This window comes from Plecotus auritus (genome assembly GCF_963455305.1).
Source record: "Plecotus auritus genome assembly, chromosome: 2".
NCBI lineage: Eukaryota > Metazoa > Chordata > Mammalia > Chiroptera > Vespertilionidae > Plecotus > Plecotus auritus.
Window position 1 is genome coordinate 135,531,971 of NC_137771.1, and position 26,396 is coordinate 135,558,366.

Sequence of the window (26,396 nt, forward strand, 5' to 3'; positions counted from 1 at the left end):
TGGTGGTCAGTGCACATCATAGCGACTGGTCGACCGGTCGACTATCTGCCCCGTGGTGGTAAGTGCATGTCATAGTAGCAGTTGACCTGCCTTAGCATATCATTAGCATATTATGCTTTGATTGGTTGAATGGACGGATGGACTACCAGACACTTAGCATATTAGACTTTTATTATATAGGATTTGTATACTTTATTCTATTTACTCTCAAACATTTGCTCCACTAAAATAAAAATAACACCTATTACACACTCTTTTGACATTATGGATCAACCTACTTACCTATCTTTAAAGTTGGATATTATTTTCTGAGTTATTTCTCCCAATCATTAATCTCTGAGATATATTTTAAATTTAGTCCTACATTTTGAATGCATGATAATATTAAAGGTAGTACATAGGTGACATACTTTAATTTCTATGGGGAGTATGTGGGAAAATGATGATGAAATTTGTAGGGTCTCTATGTGTATATCCTGTGGATGGGAAATAATTCATAGCCCAAACTACGTCACTCAGGGAAGCATATAATGCGCTTCATGGCAAAAACAAACTCATTTTTTCTTTTAGGTTTTTATTTATAAATTGTCAGGAATAGATGAAAGCTGAGGCAATATATTAAAAAGCTGAAATAGAAAATCTTTGCACTTGGGTAAAGAGATTCATCAAACATTTATTTTAAACACATTAGTAAGTGCTTACTTGAAACAAAAGAAAAGAGGAAATTAAACTGTAGTTTTTTGGAAAGAAGGATGACTTGGATGGAGCTAATGAAATTTATTTGTTTTTCTTTTCTTTCAGTTGGTTAGAGCTGATGCTTATTGTACCTATATTGCCTTATAATGAGTGCTGTATTTGGGTTTCACTTTTTTAAAACAAGGTAAATATTTTGGGGTAATTATGTGAATCATAGACTAACAGGTTTGGATTTGTAGAATCTCACTTTGCATATTGATGATCGATGCATCTTTTGTTATTTAATTAGCAGAAGGATCAGAATTGATAACTTTTCATCCCAAATATAGTACAAATGCTTATCAATAGTTTCACTCTTAGTGATTAAAGGAATTTCAGACACAAGGTGAAGAAGAAATGCTGTATATAACTGAGAAAAGGTGAACACATGATCAAAGAAGTTTAGGGTGCTAGATAGGCAGAGCTGGAGAATATTGGGGAGTTAGGGTAGGTTTTATTTCATGGAGGTCTGTCTGCTTTCAGTCCACCCTCTATTATTATATCCTCTTTGCATTTGTTTCTGTTGTTAAAAATGGAACATTTAGCATTAAAAGTGATCATCAGTTATTGCTTGTTGTTTTAATGTATTTCTATATACAAGTGTTTCTATTTTTAAGAGTGTAGGCAATATTTAGGAGCTAATTTAAATTATGTTTGCCATCTCTTCATAGTTAATTATTTAACATGGTAAATTAATTTATGCAGAAGAATCTTGTTTTCAAAGCCCAGGGAGGATGAGAAACATTTATTCTCTTATGTTTCTTCTCAAATTGCATATTGATTACTAAAAATTACTCTTTGTGGCAAGTTTGCCATCTGTTCTACAAACGCGCATGTAAACTGATTACCTATGCCTGATGGTCTTGCATCAAATTTTCTTTTCATTCTAGTTAAGACTTTTTGAAATTCAGCACACTATTTGTGCTTTGCTGATATGATGTTTTCAGTTGATCTACCATATTACTCGCATATTGGTTACCCTTGCATAATTGCTTTATGTAGACTTTGTATGGGTTAATTTGAATTGAGCTGCTTACAAAGCAAGAAAGAAAAGAACAGCAATTATATAAGTATATATGGCATGCAACTCCCTTTCTGTTTAGCTAGTATGGTGGCATTAGGTATCAAAACAAACATTCATTAAATCTGTTTCTTGACATTTTACATTGTATTGTTTTATATAAAAGGAGATAAAGAAAAAAAACCTAGAAGGATTGTTTGTACCTTGCTTGTCACTGATAGCTTCAGTATTTGTCTCCTTTGTTCTTTTCTCTAAGAGACTGACATTAGAGTTCAATGCAGGTTTTTATGTGTACATATATATTTTACTTCCACATTTTAATTAAAAAGGTTATTTGATTATGTGTTATAATCTGCTTCTATAAAACTTTTAATATGTGTATATAAATGTAAGTGAACCACACAAAGATTGTCATAACAATTGGTGATATTTTTAAAGTTTTGTCATTTGCAAAAATTCTCTCTTAAAAACAACAAACAAAATTGTTATTATTTCTGAATGCCAGAATCAGGATTAATAATATGCGATTCAATATCACACTTCATTCTTTTAAAATACTTCCACATTATAGCTTCATTTCATGCTTACTTACATTAATATTTAACTGAACTATTTACATATAAAGATTTTTACATATTTGTATACATTTTAGGGGTGTGTAACTCATATATGAATCTTAGCTCTTGCTCTCTGTAAACCAAGGATAGGAAAGAGAAATGAAGTATCCTGTTCGGCCTACCTAGAATAATTAAATTCATGACAGAGACTATGGAAGGACTCAGCTTCCCCTGAATCAAATGGTATTAGAACAAAATCATGGCTCTGTAACAAGGCAATAGAATTAGGGGAGTGGCTGTTGGATGTTTTTCTCATTTAGCAACTCTTAAATTGTTCACCAGAATTATCATACTTGTTATCCTTATCAGTGGCCTGAGACTGAAAAGTCCCTCTAAAAGTTGAACAACAAGCAGTTCTCATTGCTATGCATTCTCAGTCTGAGTCCCATTTACTGAAGTTTAGATTCCGTGTATGACTGTAATTACACTATAACCATTTGCTTGTTTCTACTTCAGCAGATTTGTGAGGTCTCAGGCTACTGGTTTCTTTTCTAAAAACTTTTTACATGGTCGTCCCTATCAGATTCAACTCTTGTTTTTCATTCACAGGAGCCTATGTTATTTGCTAAACCCCTCTTCCAATCTGTTATTGTCCTGTCCAATGTCATCCAATTTCTGATAGGAGTACAATTTTCTTGCCCATAGATTTTGTTTTAAAAATACAAGACAGAGAACATATTAGCATTATCTATTAATGTGTGGAATACTGCTAATAAATTATCAGAGCACTGGAGAGATTTTTTTGAGAAATATATTTTACTTACCTACCTGAATTATCAAGTAAATTAGAGGCACACTTTTAAAATTATACTCATCAGAATTTCAAAGGTGCATTCATAATTTAACTGATTTGAGATAAAGAGATTATTTTGCATTATATTTGAAACCATATAGAGGCAGTAGACTCTAAAAAAAACACAAAAATTCTATTAGGAAAAAAAAAACCACCAAAAAACATTTTGTTTTATTTATTTTCCAATATTGGATTTCCTTCTCTAACACTTGGACAAATAAGGAAGAATGTTATTTTTAAAAGTAGTTCATTTTTTATAAAGAGGATTATACAAATGTTCCTAAATATAAGGATAGTTGAGACTATGTAAATTTGGCAACTCTTAACATATTAAATGCACTTTGGGATAAAATAGCTATTAATTAATAATCAAAGGGACTTAAATATTACAGAACAAAGATCATAACATCAGACAATTCTAGAAGACAAAAGCCGATTGAACATGTCAATCAAATCATGTGACACCAGAGTGCCAGCAATACAAAATGGGATAGCTTACTATAAGAGGAGAAGATATATAAGAGGAGAAATATTATAGGAGTTGCTTTATGCAGTTAGGGAGTCAAGAAGTGCCACAATGTGCCATTTACAAGTTGCAGGACCAGGAGAGCCAATGGTGTGGGTCAGTCTGTGTCCAAAGGCCTGAGAATCATGAGGTCAATGTCAGATGCCAGGAGAAGATGGGTAGCCCACTTCAAATAGAGAGCAAATTTGCCCTTTCTCTGCACTTTTGTTCTATTTAGGCTCTCATTGGATTTGACGATGCCTGCTCACAAAGGCGAGGGCACCTCTTTACTCACTTTCCAAATCCAGTGCTGGTCTCTTCCAGAAACACTCTCGCAGTAACACCCGGAAATGGTGTCTCACCAGCTGTTTGGGCATCCCTTAGCTCAGTCAAGTTGACACATAAAAGTAATCATCACAGTCATCCTAGTATAAACAGTGGTGCAGTTGCATTACAGGTTTTGTTTTGTTTTTTATGAAATTTTTTTTCTGTTTAAAATAGATTGAAGAATGAAATTATTATTTTTTAAAATTTACTTCAGGTCAGTGAGAGAAGGCTAATAGACTTAGAGGAGCAAATAACAAGTTTGTGGAAGTTTCACTGTAGGAAAGACTTAACTGGCATGGTAAAACGAACCTAAATTACAGAATAAACAAAACAAAACCAAAATTTTCACTTTTGTGACTGAAGTTTATATAAAATAACACAAACTTTAGAAAATATAATTTATTTCAAAAACCACATATTTGCCTATTATATGCTAGCCTTGACATACAGTATTTTTAAAAATATTTTTTATTAAAAAATGTTTTTAAGAGAGAGGAAGGGTTAGGGATAGAGAGATAGAAACATCAATGAGAAACATCCATCAGCTGCCTCTTGCATGCCCCCTGTGGGAATTGAGCCCGCAACCCAGGCATGTGCCCTGACTGGGAATCAAACTGTGACCTTCTCCTTGATGGGCCAATGCTCAACAACTGAGCCACACCTGGTGGGCGTCATATAATATTTTGTTAAAATTTGATTAAAGACCAGTTGATCTAGAATTCCAATTAATAAGAATATAAGAATCAGCCCTAACCAGTTTGGCTCAGTGGATAGAGCATCAGCCTGCAGACTAAAAGGTCCCAGGTTCGATTCCGGAAAGGGCATGTACCTTGATTGTGGGCACATCCCCAGTGGGAGGTGTGCAGGAGGCAGCTGATCGATGTTCCTCTCTTTTATATGTTTCTAACTTTCTATCCTTCTCCCTTCTTCTCTAAAAAAATGAATAAAATATATTTTAAAAAAAGAATATAAGAATCAAGGATAGAATTGCAAACAGTGCTAAAATAGAAAAATAATAAGGAATTAATTTGGAAACTATCCACATAAGAGAAATACAATCCTTATCCTATATAATAAAAGGCTAATATGCAAATTGACCGAATGGCAGAATGACCAGTTGTTATGACACACACTGACCACCAGGGCACAGATGCTCAATGCAGGAGCTGCCCCCTGGTGGTCAGTGTGCTCCCACAGGGGGAGCACCACTCATCCAAAAGCTGGGCTCATGGCTGGCGAGCACAGTGGCGGTGGCGGGAGCCTCTCCTGCCTCTGTGGCAGTGCTAAGGATGTCTGACTGGTGGCTTAGGCCCGCTCCCCAAGGAGCGAGCCTAAGCTGTCAGTTGGACATCCCCCAAGGGCTCCAGGACTGTGAGAGGGCACAGGCCTGGCTGAGCCCCTCCGTCCCAAGTGCACAATTTTTGTGCACCGGGCCTCTAGTTAATATATAAATATTAGAGATCACAAACATATTCCATTTACTCAAAAAAGAAGTTGGTATATTTCTAACCAGTAACTTTGCCCCACCTTTTCCATCATGCATACTTAAGCCAATTAATTTTAAGTAGAAAAAGTGAGGTAGGGTTCAAAAGAGAATGTTCAGCCATATATTACCAGACTTAAGTGTTCTCTCTTGGGAACAGTAATGGCTAGTTAAAAATACTGAAGAAGTTGCTGTTTTTATCTTTTTCTCATGGCTATTTTTCATTTTTTAAAAATAAAATTGTACAGGCATAATGCAGTAATAATATCTTGATTTCTGAATTTATATTAAGATTTTTGCGTAATAGGATTTTTCAGTAAGTTCTGCAGAGCAGAAAAAGTCTGGGACAAGATCCAGGACTTTCTCTGGAACTGGAATATAAATATACCTCTAAGAGAGAAATATAATAGCATGTTAGAATTATGGAAAAGTGAGATTGAAGTTATGTTTATAACTTGTGATTTTCTTAATGATTTTCCTAGAATAATGTCTTTTAATTTGGTTTTTAAAAATGCAATACTTTAGCTTGCATACTACATTATTTCTAGGAGGGAAATGGTTCATGGAACTCTTTCCACACATTTGATTAATTTATATATCTAAATCATGGTTGTCTCTAGAATCATTGTCAGTTATCATTAAACCCAATAATTTATTTATTTATTTTTTAATATATTTTTATTGATTTCATAGAGGAAGGGAGAGGGAGAGAGAGATAGAAACTTCAATGATGAGAGAGAATCATCGATAGGCTGTCTCCTGCATACTTCCGACTGGGAATTGAGCCTGCAACCTGGGCATATGCCCCTGACTGGAATCAAACCCAGGATACTTCAGTCCAAAGACCCATGCTTTATCCACTGAGGCAAACCAGCTAGGGCTAAACCCAAGATTTTAGTAAGTTTTAATACCATATTTTAGAACTAAGAAATAATGTTGTAGCTACCATAATTTGAGGGGAAATGGCATAATACAGACAGTAAGGCTGATAAATGACTGGACTACCAATTAAATTGCATAGTAATTGTAAGCCAAAGATAGTAGCTCATTTTACCATGTCCAGGAATTTAGATGGTGGGTGCAATGTGGTAACTGAATGTATGTTGAGTCAAAATTATTTCCTTAGGAGATGAAATAGTAAAATTTAAAATGTCTGCCTTTCACTTCCCTGACATTTGTTTACTCAATTCTTGATTTTTGATAGGTTGAGCTTTTGGGATTTACCGTTTCCTTGAGATTATAAACAATAATAGCTGGCCAGTCAATCCATTAATAGTCTAAAAGTCAATACTGTGTGTCATAGTTCCTTTTATGAAAGCACTCTAAATGATCACTTTCTGAATTTATACTAAAACTAGAGGCCCGATGCATGAAAATCGTGCAAGAGTAGGCCTTCCTTCCTCCGGCTCCCGGCACTGGCTTCCCTCTGGCACCTGGGACCCGGGCTTCCCTCCTAACCTGGGCTTCCCTTGCAGCCCCGGTCTAATTAGCATATTATGCTTTTATTACTATAGATATTAGGAAATGACCCAGCAGGTATTGTTTGAGTTCAAAATCCTTCTTTTGGAATGCAACAACTATATTATCAACCTACCCTTGCAAACTGCTGCTACCTTCCAGCAGTCTATGAAAGTCGCAATAGTGCCTGCATTATCTCTAACAAATAATTAATGGTATCCCAAAACTTGTGTTAAGGAAATGGTAATCTTTCAGTTCTTAGATAGAAAACATAGAACCCTTTTTATTTATTTTTTTAATTTTCATTTTGTGCATCTGTAACTCCAATGGAATTGCCAGATTTGTGATATAACATTAGAAACTATGAAGCAAGTTACTATTTTAGTTAACTCAGGATAGCTGTTTTATTATTTGAGCTGTAGCTAGGTACTCATTCTTTTTTAAAAAAATGTATCTTTATTGTTGACAGTATTACAGATGCCCCCATTTTTCTTCCCAGTGATCCCCCTCCCCTCCACTCCCACTCCCACTCCTTCTCGGGCCTTCACCACACCATTGACTGTATCCATGGGTTAAGCATATAAATTCTTTGCTTAATCTCTCCCCACCCACCCCCTTCCCACTGATATTGCTGGGTATTCCTTGTTATGTGCATAGTGCTATTCTATGTATGATTTCTATATAGTCTTCTACAACATGTGTAATGTAATGCTGGCTATTTTACTATGAACCACTGAGTGCTTTATAAAATTCAGATTTACATAAGAATGTGTATAATTTACATCAAATTGAAATAAATTAAAGGCACATGGTAAAATAGTTCAAAAATGTATGTTTTTATAATTCAATAGTCAGTAATGGCTAAACAACTTTCTCGCCCAAAATGACATGCAAAAATTGAAAAAAAAAATACCAGCCTTACTAAAGAAATATGCATTATGCAAACAAATAGAAAGACATTTGTGTGACAATTGGCATCTTAATGCAATTTTGTTTTCTTCTGCCACCATGTAGATGTTTTCCTCTCCTATTTTGTCTCTGTAGATTACGTATGTTATTGATAATATCAGATGCTACCTTAAAAGTTTGAACAAGTTAGTTCAACTTTTTGTTGAGTTGAAAAGCATTTTCGGGGTATTAATAGTAGTTAAATCCTCTGATCAATGCTTCAGACTCAGGCAGAGGAAATGATTACTTTGCCTGAGAAATTTTAAGCTCCTGGTTTAATTGGTTATCATTTTGGAAATAAAATATTAGATTTTTGAAATAACTTCATTTAGAGTTAAACAGATGTTTCCTTTGTGCATGCAAGTAACACATTTATAATGAGAGGATTGTAGGTATGGGATCTGAAGACTAGGTTTGTGTCTTGAGTCTTTCATGTTTCAGTTGTATTGCACTGCAAAATATAGAATCCCTTTATGCTGACTTTCATCATCTATATCTATAAAAGCCAAAGTGACCTTTAGGACCAAATAACTGGAATGACCGAAACAACTTTTCAACCAGTTGCTATGATGCACACTGACCACCAGGGGGCAGATGCTCAATGCAGGAGCTGCCCCCTGATGGTCAGTGTGCTCCTGTAGCCAACCTCCCGTGGTCCCTCCCCCTGGTTGGCCAACCTCCCGGGGCCCCTCCCCCTGGCTGGCTGGCCCGCTGATAGTCCTCAATCACCAGGCAGTCAGGGGGACCCTACACATGCAAAAATTCATGCACCAGGTCTCTAGTGTATTATAAAAGACCTAGAGGCCCGGCGCATGAAATTCGTGCATGGGGGTGTGTGTCCCTTAGCCCAGCCTGCACCCCCTCCAATCTGGGACCCTTTGAGTGATGTCTGACTGCCCGGGCAATCAGACATCCCTCTCACAATCCAGAATTGCTGGCTCCCAACTGCTCGCCGGCCTACCATCCTGATTGCCCCTAACCGCTTCTGCCTGATCACCCCCTAACCACTCCCCTGCCAGCTTGATTGATGCCTAACTGCGCCCCTGCCAAGCTGTTGGCCCCTAAATGCCCTCCCCTGCAGGCCTGGTCACCCCTAACTGCCCTCCCTTCCAGGCCCAGTCACCCTCAACTTCCCTCGTCTGCAGGCCTTGTCCCTCCCAACTGCCCTCCCCTGCTGGCCTGATCGCCCACAACTGCCCTTCCTTGCAGGCCTGTTCCCTCCCAACTACCCTCCCTTGCTGGCCATCTTGTGGCAGCCATCTTGTGTCCACATAGGGGCAGCCATCTTGTGTCCACATTGGGGAAGCCATCTTGTGTGTTGGAGTGATGGACAATTTGCATATTACTCTTTTATTAGATAGGATAGAGGCCTGGTGCATGGGTGGGAGCTTGCTGATTTGACCTGAACGGTGTCCCGGATCAGGGTGGGGTTCCCTTGGGGTGTGGGGTGGCCTGGGCGAGGGGCCTGTGGTGGTTTTAAGGCCGGCCACAACCCCTGGTGACCCAAGCAGAGGCCCTGGTATCTGGGATTTATTTATCTTTTATAATTGAAACTTTGTAGCCTTGAGTGGAGGCCTTGGCCAGCCAGGGTGTGCAGAAAGCTTGGCTTCCTCCATCACCAGGGAAACCCAAGCCTCCTGTTCGCTCCGTGGCAGCAGCCATCTTGGTTGGGTTAATTTGCATACTTGCTCCTGATTGACTGGTGGGCGTGGCTTGTGAGTGTAGCAGGTGATGGTTAATTTGCATATTACTCTTTTATTAGATAGGATAACACTGTGTCCTTCATAGTGTTCTTTTATGATGCAATTATCCTAATATACAAAGAGCCAGGTTCTGTCACAGCGTGAACATCTGGACTGATGACCAAACACCAGTCTAGGGTCCTGGCTGTTGCTGCCAGAGTCAGTCCTGGGTCCCGGCAGCCCATGGCAGGAGTTAGTCCTGGGTCCTGGCAGTTTGCTGTGGCATTCAGTCTTGGGTTCCGATGGCCCGCACAAGGTGTCAGTCCTGGGTCCCGGCTGCCTGCACAGTGGTGAGAGGGAGCTGTGGGAACAGAACTATGCTGCCATCAGAATGACCTCTGGTCCCTCCCACTGCCCGCAGTTCTGCGGAATCAGAGCCATGCTGCCATCGGGCTGGCCTCTTGGTCCCTACCCCCGACCCTCAGACTCTGGAAAATGGAGCCAGGCTGCCCATCGGACTGTCCTCTTGGTCCCTACCACCTAGCCTGCAGGCCTGGGGAACCAGAGCCATGCTGCGATGGGACTGGGCCCTTCCCAAAGGGTCCTGGATTGTGAGAGCGTGCAGGCTGGGCTGAGAGACCCCTCCCTCCAAGTGCACGGATTTTCGTGCACCAGGCCTCTAGTATAGAATATATTATAACTAATTTTATGTTCTTGATTTTATGTACTTGATGAAAGCAACTGCAGGGTTGCAAACTATGTGATTCAATGCTGGGTGCTGGGCCTATGATAAAGAATAAGACACACTCTCTTCCTCAATGAGTATAAGCCAGGGGTGGGCAAACTTTTTGACTCGAGGGCCACAATGGGTTCTTAAACTGGACCGGAGGGCCAGAACAAAAACATGGATGGAGTGTTTGTGTGAACTAATATAAATTCAAAGTAAAGGAGCTGAGGGGAGAGCAAGAGAACCGGATAGAACAGCCGGATCCGGCCCGCGGGCTGTAGTTTGCCCACGGCTGGTATAAGCACTAATGACTGTTGTATGTATTAGCTAGGGGCCCAGTGCATGAATTTGTGCACTTGAAAGGAACTGTGGGCCCCGAGGCTGTGGTGGGCACAGGGGGGGTGTTCAGCCTATCCTCTGTACCCCCGCCTGGTCCCGCTGCTGCAAGAGCTGAACAGGACCACAGCACGTGGGAGCAAATAATTTTCAGTGACCACCAGAAGCTCGCCCAGATGACAGCGACCCCGCCTTGGTTTGGTGCCCCCACTCACCTGCTCCACCATCCCATGCAGCCAATGCCTGCCATGTTCTGCACACACCCTCTGGTGGTCGGCACACATCATAGTGACTGGTTGTTTGGTTGTTTGGTTGGTTCAGTTGTTCCACAATTCGGTCTATTTGCATATTAGCCTTTTATTATATAGGACTAGTGGCCCGGTGAATGAAATTTGTGCACATTAAAAGGGAATTAATTAGAGGAAATACTTTAATATTGCTATTTGCCCTTTCTCTACAATAGAAGTGTCAGAGATGAAAGAAAATTAGTAAAATTTATATGAAAATAATATATACATTTATTAATAAATAAACAATCACAACATGATATAACAACAAGAAAAACATGATATAAAAAAACACAATGTAGCCGAAACCGGTTTGGCTCAGTGGATAGAGCGTCGGCCTGCAGACTCAAGGGTCCCAGGTTCGATTCCGGTCAAGGGCATGTACTGTGGTTGCGGGCACATCCCCAGTGCGGGGTGTGCAGGAGGCAGCTGATTGATGTTTCTCTCTCATCGATGTTTCTAGCTCTCTATCCCTCTCCCTTCCTCTCTGTAAAATATCAATAAAATACATTTTAAAAAAATGTAAAAACAACACTGATACAAACAATGACTGATAAATGGTAAACTTATTCTAATATCTCCCTGTATACCACATTAAGAGTGAAAACACTTTCAGAGTGCTTCACTAATTTCCCTTGTAATGAAGTATTTAGAACTTTAATGTCACATGCTCTTTGAACTCTAGAGAAAGCAACATATAACTGACCAAGTGCAAAACCTGTTCAGGTAGAAATATTCCTACTCTGTCTAGAGTTTGTCCTTGTGATTTATTAATAGTTATCACAAATGCTGGCATCATGGGAAACTGTTTTCGAATTAATTTAAATGGGAGGCTAGCATCAGATGGGGACAAATCAATTCTTGGAATCAGAACAACCTCTCCTTCTGTAGACCCTGTTAATACTTCAGCTTTGATAATGTTAGGTCACAACCTTTGGATAATAAATCCAGGCCTCTTCAGGCCCCGTCTGTTTTGTTTCTATCTCTCCATCCCAGTCTCTCCCAGTCTTTGTCTTTCTTTGTTATTCTCAGCAGTCCTCCAGTCCTCCCAGTCGCGCTCTCTCCCTCTTCCTCTTTCCTGGCTGGAAGGGGACGGGGGCCAGTGCAGGCAGCTCCAACCTCTGCCCACCCTGGGCCCTCATGCTGAGAGAGGCTCTGAGAGCAAGCTGGGAGGAAGGGAAAGAAAGGGAGAAAAGGCTGTGAGCTGGTGGGCGCTGTGTGTCTGTGCATGTGTGCGGTTGTGCGTGAGTGTGAGTGCCGGCCCCACCTCCCCAACCCTCGCCTTGTTGCCACAAGTCCCCACCCACCAGAGCCTGCTGCTCAGGCAATCTGGCCATTAGGTCAAACCTTAGGTTGTTTTGGATGTTATAGACCCTGGCTCTTTATATACAGAGATAGATAGTATGTTGTAAAACACAAGTATTATATTTACACTTAAACTTAGAGAAGCCACTTTAACATTTTTTGATTCAAGTTTTTCCTTTGTAAAATGGAAAAAAAGGTTGCATTTTTATAAGAACTCAGAATTAAATATCTCTTATTACTTGCTTCATATTAATTAACTTACATTAAATGACTAACGTGTTAAATATTGAGATAATCATTGAAAATACATAAAAAGCTAAAACATATAATTCCTATATTCACACTGTAAATCAGAGAGACAGATATAAATTATACAAATAATTATAATATAGGACAAATATTGAAAAAATTATGTCTCATAGATCAAATGTGGCCCACTGTTTATTTTTGTATGTACTGAGAGGTTAAAAATATTTTATAAATTTTAAATGTAAAATTTAAACAGGAAAAACTGTTGTTCAATTTTGTCTCTAGGATCACAAAACCTAAAATCTGGCCTTTTACAGGAGAAATTTGCTGAACTTTGATCTAGAATGATTATCAAAGTGAACAAAGTATGAGTAAGTTGTTTTGTGAAGGTGTTTAGATGCGGAAAATCAGAATGAGTAGATGGTGGATCATGTAATCTGAAACTGTATAGGGTTAACTTGACAGGAGTGTGTGTGTGTGTGTGTGTGTGTGTGTGTCTGTGTGTTGTGTGTGTTTGTGTGTGTGTGTGTTTGTGTGTGTGTGTGTGTGTGTGTGTGTGATGTGTTGTAAGAAAAGCAGAGAGAATGTTTTTACGACAAGCATGAGCAAGGGCATACAACTTAGGATAAAGACAAGTCTAGGAACTACAAGCGTTCAGGAAGGCTTGAGTACAACTGCATTATGTCCTGTCTAGGGGATTTTTCCTGGTGCTAGCAGAATCCTGTAGTGGACAAAACAAGGACTAACAACTATGAACAGTGTTTGTGGTTTAGAAAAGATGCTCAGAAGACAATAAAACAGATAAGGCAGGAGACTATTTTTTTTCAATATATTTTATTAATTTTTTTACAGAGAGGAGGGGAGAGGGAGAGAGAGTCAGAAACATCGATGAGAGAGAAACATCAATCAGCTGCCTTCTGCACACCCCCCACTGGGGATGTGCCTGAAACCAAGATACATGCCCTTGACTGGAATCGAACCTTGGACCCCTGAGTCTGCAGGCCGACGCTCTATCTACTGAGCCAAACTGATTAGGGCAAGGAAGGAGACTATTATTAAATCTAACAAAAATTTATAAATAAGCAGATGAAAAAAAAGGGAGAAAAGGAGAGAGAGGGAGAGGATAAGGAAGAGAAGAGAGAGAGAGAGAGAGAGAGAGAGAGAGAGAGAGAGAGAGAGAGAGAGAAACTAGAGGGAAATAGTGAAATAATAGATTTAGAAGCCATAATTATTTCAGGTTCTTCTTTTGTGACAGTGAAAAGTGCTTTGTGCTAACACTCCACCTTTTTAGAGTACATGTAAAGTGAACAATAAGAGGTCTTGAAGATAGACAATGTTTTTAAGTATTGGGTTAATTAAAGGAGAAGGTATTCGCTAGGATGGTTGATATTTTCCCAGCTATAAATTGGGTGATTATATGGCTATTTTCTTAATAAGCTTATGGAGATTATGTTATTAGATAATTTAAAGTGGTTTGAACTGTACCTTATAAGTAGTAAGAACTAAATTAATATTAGCTATTATTACTTCATTGGATAAGTTGCAATATCTGAATCTCAGATTCCTGCTCTGTATAATTTGATAATATCAACCTATCTTTAGTATTTTTAGGGAGGTATTTGTAAAAAGCCTGTGTCACAAGGTTTGTGCTCAATTAATGTAGTTAAATTAGTGTCAGTTATTCTCATACTTGAATGTTCTCTGCCTTCTTTTCCAATAACACACACACACACACACACACACACACATGTTCTGCTTAGCTAATCCTTATACATAATTCACATTGTTGTATGTGCCGAGAGGGAGGAGTCAGTAGAAGTTTTACAAACATAGTAAAGCTACAAATATGTGATAGGGTGGTTGATATGGAAAGGCCCTGAGGAGATGAAACAATTAATTTGGAATCTTAAAAAGCTGAGTGGAAGGAAACTGATGTCTACTGGTGATGACAATTTATCTGTAAGCATGATGTTAAGTTTCTGTGTTAAAAATTTGGGTGGGGTGTAGGTGGCAAGTTTGAGATTGACACTAAAATTTCAGAGTGGTATTGAATGTGGAAAAAAGTACTTTTGAGCTAGCTAAATGACCAGCTGAATTTGAAAGCTATTGACTTATACTTAATTGCATAGTTTTTCTCAGCCATGCTCTCTTACCAGCATCAATAGATAAATAAAGAGGTGAGGTTTTACAGAGCAAACCCGGGAACAGGATAAGGTGGGGGTGGGGTCCCTGGTAAAGTTGAGGGCATTGTTGACATGTAAGATGACAGAGTCTCTTGCTTGTGAATAAACATAATGCCTGGAAGTTATTTCCCTAATATTAGGTAAAAAGGAGGGTCAAGGGATTTTCAAGATTCTGGAGGTTAAAGAACTTGGATATTGGCAAGGAAGGAGTGAGAGACCTAGGGAAAATTGGCCTCAAAACTAGTAACTGACATCAAAGATGCCATTGGACATGTACCATCTGTTATGGCTCGTGACACACTCTAGGCATGTCCATGGAAGTAACATGCCAACATCTACAGTGAGCTGTGGTGGGTGGAGTGTACAGCGTCAGCAGAAGACACAGGATGGTGGTAAGAAAGTGGGAGACCTGAAGATTGTTGACTGAGGGACTTGCATTTTGAAAGAGGACCCAAAAATTTCTGAAGAAATTACTAGTTTCAAGTTTTTGAATAAAAATTTGAAGTGAAACCCCCTAACACAAACTGCGGGAAGGATTTTAATGTCTGAATTCTGCAGTTATTTTTAATTCTAAAAGTCTATGACAATTTATACTATTAATACATTGTAATTAGAGGTTTTATTTTATGCATTGGAGAAAGAGATGAGAACTCTTGAGAGTATTAGTACCAGAACATTAGTGCTGAAAATAAAAATTCCAGATTATACACTACACATACTGGCTCAAGTGCATATTATTTAAAAAAGTAAGCATTCCTTATAATAAGTAATAAGCTTTACAAACAGATCTATAAAATACAAATGAAATCCTGAAATCTCTAATACACCTTAATATTTTCATGTATATGTTTAAGGTCATAGTCATCTCAAACGTAGCAATTTTTTGAAACTAGATCAAGAGAAAAAATATTACGCTCCAATGATATTGTCTGTTATTCATTTGAGAGAGAAAAACAGAACAAAAATTCTAAGCACCCACAATAAATACTTAAAAGGCTGCATTTCATTCTGTTGAGTTATAAGTATTTGAAGTCTTTTTATTTATGTGTTTATTTAGTTTCTTTTTCACGCAAGGGATGGATGTGTGTGTGTGTGTGTGTGTGTGTGTGTGTGTTCCTCCTTAAAACAGGCTGCTAGAATGACTTTTTTCTCTCTCCTGTGGTTGGAGAAAGAGCTCAGTTAGGAAAACCATTACGGGTTGCCTCATTAGAGGATTCCTGAAATTGCTTACTTGTGACTACCCGCCTGGAAAGCAATCTCTTTGCCAGAGCACCGGAGAAGGAGGGGTTATTGAACCCTCTGTCATGGAAGGAGCTGGCAAATAAGGAGAGGTTATACTGAGAGAAATCACAAAACTCCATTGTGCAGATGAATTCTGATTTGCATATTGCCCCACAGACCTAGAGAATGAAATTGTTTTTTCCAATTATAGGTTATGTAGAAATATGGCTAGACGAACAATCAGTTTTTTCTTTGAACAGTGCTTTAGAGGTACAAGTTTAACTATTTCTCTGTGAATTGTATGGTTTTGAATGGATCAATAGGGAACGTTTCAGGAAATGATGCTTCAAATCATAGCAGTACACATACATCACAGCACTCAGAGATTACAATTTGAAGAGTATCTAATTCATTTTCCGGCTGGGATAAAAATTATTCCTTGGAACCATGGGGGAAGGTTGCATCTCTTAGCTCTTTTGGTATTTCCAGTTCCTGTTGCATTTCCTGATATCTACAGGCAATCAGTAAATGTTTAATAAATGATGGTATATATCAATTTATTAATTTTTCCAAATCTATTTTTTCTAAATTTCAGTGGGATCACAGTTATGCCTTTTTTCTAATATCGTCTTCAATTTTAGAGAATTTCTTCTTATTCCTTCAGTAGAAAGAAATAACTCAGTAATTTTTCTTTTATTACTTTTTATATATTTTATATCTTTTTAAATTTTTTTCAATTACAGTTGACATACAATATTATATTAGTTTCAGGTGTACACTCCAGTGATTAGGCACTATATAACTTACTAAGTGGTCATCTTGATAAATCTCATACCCATCTGATATCATACATAGTTATTAGAATATTATTGACTATATTCTCTATGTTGTACTTTACATCCCCGTGGCTATTCCCCAACTTTTTAAATCTTTTCACCTTTTCTCACTCATTCCCAGAACCCCCTCCCATCTGGCAACTCTGAAATCTATGAATCTGTTTCTGTCCTGCTTGTTCATTTATTTTGATTTTTAGATTCAATTGTTGATAGATATGTATTTATTGCCATTTTATTGTTCATATTTTTTTTATCTTTTTCTTCTCTTTCTTCTTAAAGAAGACCCTTTAAGATTTCATGTAATGCTAGTTTGGTGGTGATAAATTCCTTTAGTTTTTATGTCAGTGAAGTTCTTTTTTCTGTCTTTCATTCTAAATGATAGCTTCGCTGGGTAGAGTGATCTTGTTTGTAGATCCTTTCTGTTCATCAATTTGAATATTTCTTGCCACTCCCTTTTGTCCTAAAAAACATCTGTTGAGAAATCAGCTGATAGTCTTATGGGAGCTCTCTTGGAGGTAAAAGCTGCTTTTTACTTGCTGCTTTTATGATTCTTTGTCCTTAATTTTTGCATTTTAATTATGATGTATCTTAGTGTGGGCCTTTTGGGTTCTTGTTTGAGACCCGGTAATTCCTGGACTTGTATGCCTATTTTCTTTACCAGGTAAGGTGAGTTTCCTGTCTTTATTTTTCGAATAAGTTTTCAATTTCTTGATCTCTCTCTTCTCCTTCTGGTACCCCTCATGATGCAAATGTTGGTATGCTTGAAGTTGTCCCAGAGGCTCCTTATACACTATCTTAATTTTATTTTTTTTCTGTTCTGATTAGGTGTTTTTCACTTTCTTATATTCCAACTCGCTGATTTGGTTCTCTGACTCATTTGCTCTACTGTTGATTCCCTGTAAATCATTCTTCATTTCAGTTAGTATATCCTCAACTTCTGACTGGTTCTTTTTCTATGACATTTTTCATGCTGTTGAAGTTTTCACTAAGTCCCTTAAGCATCCTTATAAACATTGTTTTGAACTCTGCATCTGGTAGATTTCTTATTTCCATTTTGTTGAGTTTTTTTGTTTGTTTGTGTTTCCCCCCCTCCCCCTGGGGTTATGTTTTGTTCTTTCATTTGGAACCTGTTTGTCTATACCAGCCATGGGCAAACTACGGCCTGCGGGCTGGATCCGGCCAGTTCGGCTGTTCTATCCGGCCTGCGGAGCCAAAAGAGCAGAGGGTTCTCTTGCTCTCCCTTCCGCTCCATCACCAGCAGCAGTGTTAACATGGCAACGTCGGGAAACACGGCCGCAGATCCTTCTTCTGAGTGGGCGGATTTATATCCGCCCATTCAGTAGAAGGAACAACCTCTCAATCTTCCAGAGGCTCCTTGTAATGCCCATGGACGTGTCCCGGACATCACCCTGGGAATGCGTAGACACGTTATCATGGTGATGTAGGGAGACACGCCCCTGGAGAGCACAGTATCAGAGCATTAGCTAAAAAGGAGACCAACAACACTGTTCCCACTGAAGTTGATGTTTTAAAGACCAAAAACCTTTCAACCCAGTCTACATTGCCATCTACATCTACGTCCCGGGCATAATTTGGGAGTTGCACTAAAGAAAATGTTTAATTTACTGTTTATACATTTTGTTCTTTTCTATTTGTTTTAGTTTTAAATTATTTTATTATATTTAAGTTTAATTTGAAAGACTTTTGTACCTTTCCTTTGTTAGGCGATTTTATTTTGCCTTTGCCATCTTCAATATAAGGTATGTTATTGTGCTATGATTCCTCCATTTTTTGAAGTTTCAAATTATAATAATTAGTGTTTACATTCTTCTTGTTAAAATGTTTGAAATGAATAAAACTATTGAAATAAAAAAAGACTATACCCTTTTATGTAATGATGTTTACTTTGAACTTATATTAGTTCACACAAACACTCCATCCATGCTTTTGTTCCGGCCCTCCGGTCCAGTTTAAGAACTCATTGTGGCCCTCGAGTCAAAAAGTTTGCCCACCCCTGGTCTATACATTATGGCTTCTTCCTTATATTTTTTCTATGTATTAGGTAGGGCTGTTATTTCTTCCAGACTTGGTAAAGTGGCCTTGTGTAGTAGGTGTCTTGTAGAGACCAGTGGTGCAGCCTACCCTGTCATCTGACATGGACATTCCAGGTGAGCCTCTGTGAGGGCTATGTGCACTCTCTTGTTGTAGTTGAGCCTTGATTGCTATTGGCATCACTTGGAGGGTTTGATCCCCAGGACAGCTGGCTGGGAAGATCAGCTGCGAATACAATGGAGGAGCTGCTCTGTAGGAGTCGACCCTATAGAGCAGGGTTTGCTTCAGTGGGGCTTTGGGATTAATGAGTATGTCACTCATAGAGGTGGTAAGGCTGTAATCTGCTGTAGGCTGAAGCTGTCCACAGGGTGCACTGGCTCTGGGGCTTCTCTAGAGGTGCAAAGTCAGCCACCACTTGTGCCCTGCCTGGAGCCACTTAGCATGAGCTAAAAAATGATCTGCAGATGTCTGCTACTAGTTTCGGGCTCAGAGGTAACCAGGAGAGGCCAATCTGGGAACCAAAGTAGGCTGTTGCTAGTGCCAGGCCTGGGGCCGCTTAGCAAAAGGTAGGAGATATGCATAGGCTGCTTATTTGAGAGATTTTAGGGAATCCCAAAGTGTGAGGCAAGAGAGGCCAGTTGTATGAAAAAATCATTAGAAATTGCTTGCATAGGCCGGCCTGTTGAGTGGGGCAGGTTCTCAGGGAATCACCAGGGCAGGGCGAAGAGTGGAAACTAGATTGCTGGAGACTCAGATATGGTGCCTGCCAGTTGACTCTGTTGGGTTTGGGGTGTTTAAGAAAAGGAATATGGCTTCTGGCAGCACTTTTGTCTGGGAGAAAGCTACCCCTTTAGCTCTTGTCCTAATGCCAGACAGGCAGTTCCTTTTTGTTTGTTTTTAGCACCTTCTGAGCTGCGGCTCTAGTGCAGACGGTGTGAGAAGAACTGCCTGGGACTACAGCAGCCTTCTGTCTCACTCAGCCATACTCTCTGATGGTTTTTACAGCCAGAAGTTATGGAGACTCTCTTCCTGGCCCTGGGATGAGGGGCTGTGTGTCTGGTGTGGGGCTGGGACCCCTTGCTCCTCAGGGAGCACCTCCACAGCCAAGATATGCCTCCAAATTTTTATCTTGGACCAGCCCATTCTGTGTCTCCAAACCTTCTCCCTAGTTGTAGGACTTCCATTCAGTCATATTTCAGGTGATTCTAATTATGGTTCTTCTGTAGTTTAGTTGTAATTTTGATATGGTTGTGGAAGGATTCAAGTATGGCATTTACCTATGCCACTATTTTAATCAGAAGTCTACTTTTTATATTCTTAAATAGTTTCACTGACTGCTGTTCTTTTATCAGCTAAAGTAATTGTGTAAGTTAATTTTTACTTAGATTTTATTTTCTTAATTTTGTGATTTCTCTTATGCTTCCTTTAAGAAAAAAAAAAAAAAGCCTTAACATTTTAGTAGTTACTGGAAGACCTCCAAATTAAATACATAATAATACAACCAAGTAACTATTATTAAAATGTGTTAAAGTTAAGTTTCTTTCTAAAATTTTAATATAACCATACATTTATTCATTCATCAATCCATTCAACAAATAAGAGCTCATTATATTTTAGAAACTGTTATACACATTGGGAATGCAGCTATGGAAAAACAAAGTATTACTTTATTTATATTACCTGCAGTTTCAATTCTACGTTCCCACGAGGATTTTTGCCTATGCAAATTATAGATTGTCATCCTGCTTTGATTTTGTACAGTGTCTCTTATTTTGTTTGTCTGCTTATTTTAATGAAACTTCATTCTCTGTATTTCTGATAATATATAAAGTTAAAGGTCATTTTGTAGTGTAACCTCAATATTATCTTCTGAGATTTTAAGCACTCTATTTAATTTAGGATTATATAACAACAAAAATATAACTGCTGAGCCATGATCCCCCAATGCCTAAATTACTTGCTCATGTTAATATGACCCATTTAAGAGCTAAGTGGGATCTTACTGTCTTGCTGAATTTAGCTCATTGTCTGTCTGTGGTATTTTCTATCCACTAAGAAGTAGAAATATTGTGCAGTGGAGATGTTAAGATATACTCGTATATAATGATTGTTTCTAACTCCTTACATGTTAATAACTTACATTTAGGGATCATGTACAAGCCTAGATTTTATAATTTTATTTCTCAGGCCCTATTCTTAATGAGTTATTCAAATAATAGTTGACAACTCAGCATAGTTAATATTATTTGTTCAGTATTTGTAATCCTCATGCCATTCTTGCTCTTGATTTTCAGTTTTCAAACATGCTTTTTGCCATAACAATAAGCTGAAAAGCTGTGTAAAAGATTGTGTAAATTACTTTTCATTGGGTTTGGCACACAATTGATGCCCAATAAATGGTAGGAGTGATATTCTGGGCTCTTATATTTTAAACCATTAAACATTTGACATTTTGTGGGTTAGTGTGTTCTTTCAACTTAGTAATAAAATGAAGAGGGATGAGGCAGCTCACTTTGATTTATGGTAATGAGAAGGTAATGTGTGACTGAGCTAGATAAACATGGAGGGAAAGAGCTGGTAGTGCCATGATTAGGCTAAACTTGACGTAAGTAAGCACCACACTTATATCAGTTTAGCCTCGATACTGAAGCCTGATAAAATAATAATATCTATAGAGTATAGATATTAACTTGAAGAAACCCAAAAGAGAGAAATGAAATGAATTAATTTATTTTGTAACTAAATAAGCCATGTAGTTTATGTTAGCACTGATTAGGGATTTTGAAATTTCTTTGTTGTAGAAAATAGGAGAATTTTAACCATTTGGTAGATGCCCTTTAAACTCAGTTACCAATTAGGTTTTGGGAGAGGAAAGACAACTTTTTTTCCTTTTTCGTTCAAGATGTTTCCAGTAAAATATGTGGATGCTTATCTATAACATACATGTAACAGTAATCAACATCCTACCTATTATCATTGGAAGTGGACATCCCTGTTATCTAAATGATGTTCATGTCTTCATAATCAGAAACTTCATTCTGGCTTCCCCACAGACCATTCCAGTCCCTTCTTTTTTATGAAAATACATCAGAATCAGTCCATAAGAGTTTTTCTTCTTAACACTTAATATATTTGTTTAAATTACTATTTTACTATTAATTACACACTGGCTTTTTAATGACTTTCTTGTTATTATTTTCTGACTATAAAAAGAAAGCATCATCATTAAGAAAAAGATATTAAAGAAAAAAAATATCACTCATTACCTCATTGTCCAAAATGTTAACAGTTCTTCCTGATACACTATAATTATTGTCCTCAAACTTCTGTTAATGCTGCAATATGTCTTCAAATGTTATTTTTTAGCACTTTCTAAGTGGTAGGTGATGATGATAATGTACTTAGAATCAAGGCAAATAGATTTTTTAATTTCTTTTTTTTTTTTGCTTAGTATTAGATTTTGAGCATATTTATAACCACTAACAGTTTACAAAAAAAAATAATTTTGATTACCAAAAATTATTCCCTACTGTGATTTTTATCAACTTTTTAAATTTATCCTCTGAATTTAGGACATTCAGTTGGTTTCTAAAATTTCATTTTTGTAGAATATATAATGTCACAGTGAGTACTTATAAATACATGATTATTTACACCTTAAGTTTATTTTCTAACTCCTGGTATTTGAAAGCTACCACATCTAATAATTTTCTATGAACACAGTAAAGAACAGGTAGTTTAATATATCCTTTGGCAATCATCCTAGTCCAAATGATGGTTAATGACTTCCTCTTATGAGCAGTCATATACTTTCATCCTGTCCTTATTCTAATAAATTATAGTTAAGGGTTATATAATATATTCAGATAAAATTTTAATTCTTATATGGGTTATACATTAAAGGACAGATTGATAGAGTATGGTTGCATTTTAACACCTGATATTCACAAAGACAAAGTTCAATAGATAATAGGCAGCAAGAATTGGAAATGAGTTTTGGGAACTGTATTTTAGGGATATGAGAAAAGTTCACATAAGACTATTAATGAGTTGATTTTAAATATAATGAAATATAGCTTGAATGTAAATTGATTTATAATCTCTATAAGTTGCAATTTTTTTCTATTTTTGTTCTATAATTTTTATATGTAATATTAAAACTACTCAATGATTACCAGAAAATCAGCATATTTAATCATTTTAATATCTCTAGCCAAAATTATTGCAGTCAATTAACCCTCCAATATTTTCATCCTCCAATATATCATGTATTTTAGGATACTTAACTGAATCTAAAATCTTCATGGGCAATCTACTAAGGCAAATAAAGAATATGTAGTAAAGAGGACAATGTAGTGATGACATTTGCATTCTAGAAATTTTTTAATCAAAATATTGAGTTCTCAGGACTATGAAGAAGTGTAAAGCAATTCAAAGTGAACTAAAATATTCTTTTTACCTGTATAATGTAAAAGCAAAGTGGATTTATTTAATGTAAGACATTCACATAAATCAAAGTAATTATTTCATTTTATAACATTACTTTTGGAGGAATTAAACTTAATGCAGTTCCATTAAGAGAATTGCTTATAAGTATATGTAATATATTTCAAAATTAAAAGGTGAGACTAGTTCATTACAATTATAAGAGAGTATACCTTCGAGTTAATGCATTTCTGTGGCTTTTTCAGATGCACTTCTAAATTCATGAGTGGCAAAAGTAAAGAGATGGCAGAGATAAATGAACTTGTGTCTGAGTTTAAAGGAGTTATAGGCTACCACTTGATCTGCTTCCCAGTCTAAAGAAGGTCCATTTAAAAAAAAAATCTATATATCTATATCTATATCTATATCTATATCTGTATCTATATCTATATCTATCTATCTATATCTATCTATCTATCTATATATATATATTGATTTTAGAGAGTAAGGGAGAGAGAAAGATATATATAGAATCATCAATGATGAGAGAGAATCATTGATTGGCTGCCTCCTGCACACCCCCTCCCTACTGTGGATTCGGCGAAACCTGAGCATATGCCTTTGGCTGTAATCAAACTTGGGACCCTTCAGTCTGCAGGCCAATGTTCTATCCACTGAGCCAAACCAGCTAGGGCAAAGGTCCATTTTTGAGCAGACAGAAGCGAGCTAGGTAGACAGGGATGGGACCATGGGAGGAGAAAGTATAACCCAGGAACCTAGCTGGGTGGAGTTACTAGGAAAATCCTGCTGGGCAGGGAAGGAAGGGCCCACTAAGGAGAAAAACTTTAAAATGTATGGATGTTGCTAAGACAGGCAGCTTGCAAATAACCGTTGTAACAAGGCAATGAGGCATATAAACCAATCCCAAGGATGTTGCTAAGGCAAAATCCTTTGAAAGGACCAAAAAAGAACTAGCAAGGCGTGTATCTGCCATAAGATTTTAAAAAGCACATTCAACCAAAGGACTTATATGCATGCATATAAGCATAACCAATAGACACAGACACCAGGGGCGTGAGGGCATGAGTGAGGGGCTGGGGCATGCGGGGAGATATGGACACATATGTAATACCTTAATCAATAAAGAAAAAAAAAAGTGTGTTCTCTCTTTCTCCTCTCCTCTCTGAATTGCAATGAGTTCCTGACATTCCTGTGCAAGGGAGCACATCCCTGTACCCACGTGTCTTATGGCCATGTGGGATTCCATACATGGACTAGTGGACTTTAACACCCAACTGTAACATGGAAAGGAAGCTCTGGACACTGGCGTGCTTTTGGAACCCGGCCTCACCTTTTTGAGGACTAGCTTCTCTCAATAAACTTTACTTCAACCTACCATTTTTGCCCACAACTTCATTCTTTGATTTCTCAAGACAATGAACTCAGAATGGATCATTCCACATTTTGGTTTAATTTTAATTCTAGCCATAATTAGAAAATTTGGTTTCTATTCAAGGTTACAAAGTGCCAGGTATGAGACATACCCCATTTAATTTTTCAGCCTTTCATGCTCCTCCAGAACTGTTAGTCCTTAGCCTCTCCCTGTTTTAGGATATTGTAGGTTGGATGCCACCTTTCTCGGGGAGTCTTGTAAATCTTAAAATTTAACTTACACATTTTACAAAAACATAGGGAATATACAAATCTACATAAAGAGACAGCTGAGGAAAAAACAACAACAACAACAACAACAACAACAAAACATCACCTGCTTATAATTCTGGTCTTTCTTTGCCACTGAAAATTACGCAATCTTATGTCTCAGTGTGGTGACCTTTAAATGATAGTCTTGTGATATGTGAGATTTATTTCCTAATGTCCATGATGATAACATAGGCACTTTGTTTCCTAGGAGATAAAAGGAGCTATGTGAATTCTATGCAATGACAATGTATAGCATTATTTCCATCATTTTTATTAATTAACTTCCTAGTCAATATTTATAGTCAATACTTTTAAACATTCCATATTGTTCTCTTTTAATGTACATGAACATGTAACCAAATTCTCATTTGTTGTCAAGTATTTAATATATTTTGTTTGCCTTCAGTGTTTTCTTTTTGGGTTTTAAAACTATTATCTTTTAAATAACTTTAGTATTTTTGTAGTAATTATACACAGTCAATTTTGAATATTATTTTATTGACAAAATGAATAATATTTGAAACCAATTTAACAATGCTACTTAACATGATCATTAAGATTTATGAATCAATGTTTTTACATTATTTCTTGAAATTTTATACTTATTTATGATTATTTTTATTCTCAATTTTATAAATACAAATAAACATGTTATTGATAATTTCATTTATTTTCAGATTGATGCTAGTATTCAATGAAATTAACATCTATAAAACGTTTTACATTTTTTGGTTGATTATCATATTAGGCTGAATTATATTTTAATGTAATCTACCAAATTTTATTTTTCTCGTATTCATTTTTTCTAACATTGCACACAAAGATAAACAGAAAGTTTTTTGTTTTTTTTGTTTTTTTTTAGTAGCATTTTGTATTAATTATATTGGTGCAAAATCTCCCAAATATGGCAATATTGCCTAAGCACCAGGAAAAAGCAAACAACCACAGATATTTTTACAAGACAGGTATCTACCTTGTAGAGAGACAAAGTGGTGGTGGAAAAATCACATGCAAAAGAATTCCAGTATATTGACTGAAATAAAGCAAGTCAATAAAGGAAGTCATAACAATGAAAGTGAAAAAAATATATGAAGAACCACATGGAGTTGATAGAAAACTTTAAAGTTAAACAATGTAGAATGATAGAGTTCACTGACTGAGAGAAATAGGAATCGAGCAAGAAAGGGAGAGAAGAGGCTAAATTCTAAGTAGAGAGAGAAAAAAGACTATAAATTAAATGAAAATACATGTATGCAGATACAGAGACTTACTCTCTAAGTTTAATATTTTATTACATGTTTCATGTTTGCTATAATAAAAGTAGTAAACTTTGATCTAATACTTGTACAAACTCATATCCCACTACTCTTCCAACGTTGAAACCTCACTGTAGTTACACTGGCCTCCTGGCTTTTCCTTAACACACACACACACACACACACACTACTGCCTCAAGGTTTTCACACTTACTGTTCTCTCTGAAATACAGGAATCGGAGATAT

At 37.2% G+C, this 26,396-nt stretch overlaps 1 protein-coding gene across 6 annotated transcripts in view; it reads left to right on the forward strand.

The window, feature by feature from the left end:
* The window catches only part of CADM2 (cell adhesion molecule 2), a 1,275,304-nt gene that overhangs the window by 510,648 nt on the left and 738,260 nt on the right, over nucleotides 1–26,396 (forward strand). The gene's annotated exons all lie outside the window — the stretch shown is intronic.